Raw genomic sequence first — 8,225 nt, forward strand, 5'->3', positions numbered from 1 at the left:
AAAATAGAGCTGATCCCTGCCACGGAGGTGAAGTCTAGTGATGATGATAGCCTCTAGTTGTGGTGTGCTGACTGTGCCAATGCGCTGTGTCCTTGCCCGACTGCCATAGAAATCTCTCTGAGGAAGTTGCCACTGTGTTTCCATTCCACAGGTGTGATCATCAGATGGTGGGTGGGATTCAGGACCCCACCCAGCCCTGCCTGGAACACGGTCCCTGTTTATGGAAGTCTCAGCGGCTATGTCTGTTCAGGGTGGGGAACGGATGTATTTGCATTGAAATGGAATCCTATCTGAGTTCCTGCCCTGCCTGGAGATTTACAATTCCAAACAGTTCTATGAAGGAAATAGAGGATGCTGGGGGGATGGGTGCTATAAAGCAGGAGGGCTGGGCCACCTAGAGCAGGTACCGTTGGAGTGGACACTTGAAGGAGGACAAAGACCTACTATGGGAAGAGTGTGGGAACAGCATTGCTGGCAGCAGGAACAGCATATGCAAAGGTGCTGGGAGGGAACACGCGCTGGCTTGTGTGAGAAGTGGACGGAAGGGTGGGGATGAGGCTGGACAGTGGGCAGGACTTGATCAGGTGGTGCCTTGCAGGCCAAGGTACAGGGTTTGGACTTGATTCTAAGAGCACCGGGAAGCTTCTGGAGGTGTGGGGGTTATGTTTTCAGATCACCACTCTTGGGCAATGGGTGGATGGAGACCAATTAGGAGCCCATGTATTAGGTAGCTCAGTGAGAGGAGAGAGGAGTGGACAGGCCTGGGGGTGGTGGAAGCAATGGGCATGTACACAGCAGGTGCCCAGTAAACTCTATCTACTTAGAATTGATGGCATCCAGACAATAGATGTAGGTTTCAGGAATTGTATATGGGGGACCCTGAAGGTGACCCACCCCTCCCACATACACAAGGTGCCTATGACCAGGGTTTGGTCATCTATCTAGGGTGGGGGACCAGTTCTGTATATTTCCTGTGCACTGTTCACCAATGCTTTTGTATAATACAATAAAAATGAATGATTTAGAAAAATGAAACGGAAAAAAATCCAAAATCCAATCCCAAATATTTTATTGTTACATTGAACAGACATAAAACCAATCTGTCAAATTGCCTTAAAACTTGTATGTATTTACTGTCTGGTTTTGTCCTTTTCACTTCAAGGGATCCTAATGAAAGTTCAGGGCTGGCAACAGGTCCACGGGCCACACTTTGAGTGGTCCTGACCTTGACTTAGAACCACAGTCTTCAACAGACAGGCCAAGAATCCAACGGATCATGGAGTCTGCACCCCCATTTATAGAAATTTACAGATGGGAAAAATGAGACCTAGACAAAGAGAAAGAACTTTTTTTTTTTTTTTTTTTTTTATGAGGGGTCATAACTTGCAGTGGGGAGGGTGTCGGTGGGAATGAGAATTGGGAGCAGTAATACAGGCAGGACTGGGCGGTCCCCTGCATAAGGAAAGCTGACAATATAGACCCCTTGGCTTCCCCTTCCCACCCATTGCCCTCCTGCACCTGCTGGCCTCAGGGGATGACAAGGGGCTGTTGATGGCTGTTTAGAAGGAACCAGGTGTGCAGAAAGCCCAGGGTGGAGCTCACTTAGGAAGGCAGAACCTAATGGTAAGACAGATCCTGGATGGGAAGCCCCCAAAACTCCCAAGAAAAGTGTATCCTCTAGAGAAAAATGAGTTGTTTATGTTCCCCCACCCTGTCACAGAGGGACCTTTCCCCAGAGACAGTGGAGAACGGTGGTTCAGACTGTGGACCCAAATCTGGGAGAAATCCATTATTTATCAAAATAAATATGGGAGGTAAAAGACGATAAGCTATTGCATAAAGTAAGAACGGATGTGTCCCCACTGGTTTAAATCAGTAAATGAATGTGGAGGGGGACAGTCTTCCACAGGGTACTTATGAGCAATGTAACTAGAAAGATGGGATTAGAAAGCAATCTTTGGCACTTAGCAACCAACATCATCATAATCAATTCAGGCAAGGATCATCAATGAATGCCACAATTAGTGGGCATAGTGGGTTGAATGGTGCCCCCCCGCCAAAAAAAAAGAAAAGAGAAATGTCTACATCCTAATACCCAGCCCCTGTGAATGTGAACTTACTTGGAAAAATTATCTTTGCAGAGATATAATTAGGTTTGGGATCTTGAGATGAGATCATCCTGTATAACTGGATGGGCCCTAAATCCAATGGTATGTGTCCTTTTAAGAGATAGAAGAGAAGACACAGACACATGAACAGGAGGAGGGGACCACAGAGGCAGCAATTGGAGGGATGCGGCCATGGAGGGACGTGGCCGCAAGCTGAGAACAGCTGGAGCCACCAGGGGCTGGAAGAGGCTGGGGACAAGTTCTTGCCTGCAGCCTTCCCCAGCAGCACAGCCCTGCCGACACATTGATTGTGGACTCTGACTTCCAGAACTGTGAAAGAATTCTGTTGTTTTATGTCACCCAGCTGGTGGTAATTTGTTGTCAGGGCAGCCAAAGGAAACCAGCAGAGTGGGTGTGAAGTTGGAGAGCAACAGGATGGTTACAGGGTCTCAAAGTATCTTCCCACGAGGGAGACATAGTAATCGCACAGTGGAGAAACCTGGCTGAAGCCAGTTGACCGGGTGACCAGCATTCACCTCGCCAGTGAAAGGACTAAGGGGCAATGCATGCCTCCTGATAGCACATGGCTATGGGTCAGATATGTCCCCCCAAAGTCCATGTATCAAAAACTTCATCTCCATCGTAACAGTGTTAAGAGGGTGGGAAATCCTACTCTGGTAATTGAAAGGTGGGGACTTTAAGAAGTGATTAGATTGTGAGGACTGTGTCCTTGTGAATGGATTGATTAATCCATGGATTCATTGATGGTTTATTGAGTGGTTAGTCTGTGGTGCTGATGGCTTTATAAGGAGGGTGAATGAGCAGGTTAGCTCTTGTTTAGCCCATCTTGCCATGTGATAACCCTGGTTGCCACAGGACCCTGTAGAGAGTTCCCACCCTAAAGAAGGCCCTCACCAGATGTGGACTTTGGACTTCTCAGCCTCCAAAACTATAAAGAATAAATTTCATTTCTTTATAAATCACCTAGTTTCAGGTATTCTGTTATAAGCAACAGAAAGGGACTAATACAAGTATGCTAGTTATAGATTTTTTTTTTCTTTTTTGGCAGCTGGCCAGTAGAGGACATTAGTATTATCTGCACTATGTTCTAACCAACTGTGCTAACTCGCCAGTCCCTACAGATTTTTTTTCTAATGCACCTTAAACAAACATAGTACTATTAAAATTAAAATTATAATAATCACCACTGTACTACTTAAAATATTTGTGAATGCCACTAGATGGTTGGTTCTCAAACTTGGCTGCACAGTGAGCAGAAGTTTACAAAATCTTGATACCCAGACCCCATCCCTACAGATTCTGATGAATGGGTCTGGGGTACAGCCTGGGACAGTGGACTTTTAGAAAGGTTCCTCTAGGGTTTCAAAGGGCAACCAGGGTTAAGAACCCTGCAGTAGATAAATAGGTGGCAGATTTGGGGTCCCATGCTCGCTGCTACTTCAATTAATCTTTACAACAACTTCATTTTCCAGGAGAGGAACGAGCCATGTTAGGATCCCATGGCAAGCAGCTGGATTTCAAGCCCAGATGGATCCAAATTGTGAGGCTTAACTACTGCACACTGGCATTTCTCACTTAGGAGGGATTTGGAGGATTGAGGGTAAGAGACACCACAGAACCATGGTTCTGATTTTTGTCTGTTGACTTTGCTCAACTCAGTTTATACAACAGAGAGGCAAAGGAGATGCAGGGCAGAGGCTCAGGGTGGGGCATCTGCCCCTGTGCATACTTGCTCTGCCTTAGTACTGATGTAGGAGGATGAGGAGGGACCACCCTAAGCTCACCCCTTCCTCATGGAGCCTCTCTAGACTTGCCATTACCCCCTCCTGCTGTGAAAGTCAGCAGAGGCCTGGGGCACACGCAACCTCAGCATCGTCAGCTAATTGCTTCCTGTATGGAAGGCTTGGCTCCCCAGGGAGATTGTAAGGTGATGACTGAGGGGTATGGCGTCACCAGATTGCTGGGGGACAGCATGCCCCAGTTCTGTACCCACCACAGTGTGCAGCCCAGGCACACAGAAGGCACGTTATAAAGACAGAAGCTGGTTGATTATGAGTTGAAGCTGGAAACTTGGCTGGTTTCATGGGATTATCATGGGCTCCTGGACATGCTGAAAACAAACTCAAAAAAGGTTGAACCTAAAAAGGGTTCCTGATGGATGGGATGCCATGGCGTGTCAGGTATTCTGGAGGACGTGGAGCTGTTTTCTGCCCTAACTGTGACCACAGGAGTTGGGAAAGGGAAGACACACTTCCTGCCTGGAGGAGAGGACACTGCCATGGGAGCAGGAGGGAGATGGTGGTGGGCATGCTGGTGACCCTGCTGGCTTTTGTGAGCTGTACCAGATGGACAAAGTTTTCTTGTTTAATCTCCCCACCTCCAAACCTAGGAGACAGAACTCTCACCCCCTCAATAGACCAGAAGTTCCTGAGCATGGAGGCATTTGCATTGCTGTGGCTGGAATGGAGCCTCGTGTGCCAGGGGTGCCCAACACACTTGTGGAGGGGTGGATTATCCTCAGCGGGTATTTGTCCAGTCAAGTGGTTTCTTCCCCAAGTACGCATGGCCAGGGAGCGGCAGAAGCTGAGGGCTGCATCTGGGTCAGGCTCCAGAGCTGCTTTAGTCTTTCCCAAGCATAGTGGGGGAGGTGGGGAAGGGGCCTGGCAGGGGCTCAGAGGGAGCCCCTTGTGGCTGGGGCAGCAGGGCAGTTATTGCCAGCAGTTGGGGGTGTAAGGTTGACATTTCAGCAACAGGTTTAAATTCCCAAGACAGGCAGAGACCTGGGTACTGAGGAAGCGTGGGTGTCAGGGGAGGACCTTTGGCTAGGGCAGGGATCATTTGTTTGGAAAGTTTGGCTCCTTGTGGAACTATATAGGTGGCCCAGAGAGAGTAAGAATGCCTCTCTGCCATTAAGGGGTTTATTGATTGGAGCTGAGAGACACCACACTAGATTATTATGTTTTAAATTTCCTGATTAAAAAAAATGAGTTTGGTAAAAATATCCCAACAGAGCAGTAGACATATATTTACTGAAAAGTAAGTTTTGTTGTCCCCTCTGACCCCTGTTTTTCTCCCTGGAGGCAGCCACTGTTAACTAACCCTTTCCTTCCAGAAAGTCTATGCAAATCTAAGCTCATGGTTCAGACCCTTCTTTTTTCTACAAATGGGGACATATTCCCATGCTCCTTTTGTACCTTGTCTTTTCTTGCTCTTAAAAAATAATAACAGCACTTACAGATCTGTTCTTATTTTTTGTGGCTGCATACTATTCCATCGTGCATATGAGTCATAACTTATTGAATGTTTAACATTGGTGCTATGGTTTAAATGTTTCCCCCAAATTTTAAGAGTTGGAAACTTAATTCCCAAATTCATATGTTGATTGGAGGTAGGGCCTTTGGGAGGTAATTAGGATTGGATAAGGTCATCAGGGTGGGACCTTTATGATGTGACTGGTAGCTTAATAAGAAGGGGAAGAGAAACCTAAGTGGACACATGTGCACACTCTTGTCCTCTGGCCATGTGATACCTTCTGCCATGTCGTGATGCAGCAAAAGGCCCTCACCAGATGCTGGCCCCTCGATCTTGGACTTCCCAACCTCCAGAACTGTAAGAAATAAGTTTCTTTTTTTTTGGTGGCTGGCGGGTAAGGGGATCTAAACCCTAGGCCTTGGTGTTACAAGTCAGTGCTCTAACCAACTGAGTTAACCAGCCAGCCCAAATTTCTTTTCTTTATAAGTTACCCAGTCTATGGTATTCAGTTATGGCAACAGAAAATGGACTAGGACAATTGGCACTGTCTATTTTATTCTGCTAATAAAAATTACACTGCAAAGAACCTACTGCATACTCATCTTTCTGAACATACAGAAGAATATATGTACATTTTATTATATAACTATACATTTATATATATTACCTAGGATCTCTGGAGTAAAGGGTACATGCATTTAAAACTACTGTAGTTATTGCCAAATTACCCTCCTAGAGATTGTATCAATGTTTATTGCCACAAGTCTCATGAATATGCCTCTTTCCCCATAACCTTACAAACACTATGCATTATCAAACTTTCTGATATTTGTAAAGGCAATAGATAAAATTGGCATCTTGCTTACATTGACATTTCTTTAATTACGAGGTTGAGAATTTTTTTCATTTATTTGTTTTTATTTTTGTGGACTGCCAGTGCCAGTTCGTGTTCTTTGTTTTTTTTTCCTCTTTTTTTTTTTGTATTGATTGTAGGAGATTTTTATGTATTAAGGAGCTAATGCTTTGTCTGTTATACCACATTGGATTATACACTCTGTTTAGGGGTCTTAGTATAGTGATGGAGATAAGCCCAGAATAACACGGGAACAAAGACACGAGGCTGGTGGTGCTACGTGAGTTTGTGTAAGTCAGGGGAGACTTTCGGTGGTAGGAGGTGACATGGAGATGAGTCATAAAGGATGAGGTGGAGAAAGAGGATGTTTTAGTAGAATGGATTTTTATAAGCAGAGTGTCATGGAAAAAATTGAGTGTGTGTTGGTGGAGGTTGTGAATTACAAATAATTCTGTCTTCTGAGAGTCAAGTGTTAGGAGGGGGTTGGCATGGCAGAGAGAGATGACATTGGAGAAGCCACTTATGGAGCTCGTTCACTTTCCTGCAGGTGGCAGGAAGCTGTTGAAGGGGTTTGAAGCAAATGATCAGATGGTCAGATTTGTGCTTTGAGAACACTACTCTGGCTGCCTTTGTAGACTGGATTGTAGGAGAACAAGATTAGAGAAGGAAAACCACTCAGGAGATAATCACAGCAAAGAGGTGATAGTGTCCCACGGGAGGTGATGACATGGACAGTGAAAAACCATTTGTGTTTGGGAGGCAGGATTGGCAAAACTAGTGACTGAGCAGGTGTAGAAGATAGTTACTCCATTACATTCTCTACGTGCAATAGGAGTTTACAAAAGGTGGATGTCAGTGGGGAGGGGAAGGGGTGAGAATGGGGCTGAGGTGTGGAGAGTTGGAGGGAGAATGTTCTAGGATCTTATACATAGGCAGTGGATGTCCCAGAGTCCTGACCTTGGGTTAGATGTCTTGTGGGGTGTCTGCCCAGCTTACACTCCATTCTCTGAGACCTTCTTTCCTTTCTATAGGGTGGGCTCTTACTGCCAGGTGACCTTGCCTCTCCATGGCCACTTGGATCAGGTGCACATGCCTGATCCAGAGGACACCAATCAGAGCCTCTGCCCTGGAAATTTGGAATCTGAACATGGAGACACTGGGTAAACAGGCAGCTATGGGGTCAGGGCTCACCTGGCTTGTCCTATAAACTCTGCGTGGCCCTGTTTGTGCCACATGGAACTGGAGCAGGGAAGCAGACACAGATCTGATGAAGTTCCTGAAGCTGTGATCTCCCAGCAGGAAAGATTGGACCTGCACAAATACCCTGATAACAAAGCAGGAAAGAAATGAGGAGACGACAACAGGTGAGAGATGGTACAGAGACTGGAAGCAGGAAGGCTGGTGGATGAGAGACACAACAGGTTCTAAATAATTCTAGATAATTCTAGGTAATTCTAGATACACCTGATGCTACATCTGTGGGGGCTGGGGCAAGGGGGTGCATTCGCATGCCAGAGAGCCCCAGAAATGGGGGGTGTCAGGGGCCTCTGGAGTGAGAATGAAAATGAGAGGGTTTGTTGAAGTCTTGATGGGGGGCAGTTAGACTCCCAGATCTTCCCCATCCCTTTGGGCATCCAGGCATCTACCCTTTTTCATCCTGAGAAAAGACCACCTAGTGTTTCCTCTGAAGGTTGGAACCAGAGGAACCTGGATGCAGAGATTCCAGCCTGACTGGTGCTGCAGGTCATGTACTGAAACAGGGAATAGCGACAAAGTCTACTGACAGCACTGAAATAAATGCCTGCGTCTTCCCAGCTCAGTATCCTGAACCGTGGCAGTCAGAGGCCATCTCTGGAGGATTCCTCTCAGGCAGGCAAAATATAGGACACGTGGGTGCACCTGAATTTCAGATAAGCATCAGATACTTTTTTTAGTATAAACATGTTCCAAGTATTGCAAATTTCTGTTGGTAAAATCTAGCAACGCTATTC

This window comes from Cynocephalus volans, chromosome 1, assembly GCF_027409185.1.
Source record: "Cynocephalus volans isolate mCynVol1 chromosome 1, mCynVol1.pri, whole genome shotgun sequence".
Lineage (NCBI taxonomy): Eukaryota > Metazoa > Chordata > Mammalia > Dermoptera > Cynocephalidae > Cynocephalus > Cynocephalus volans.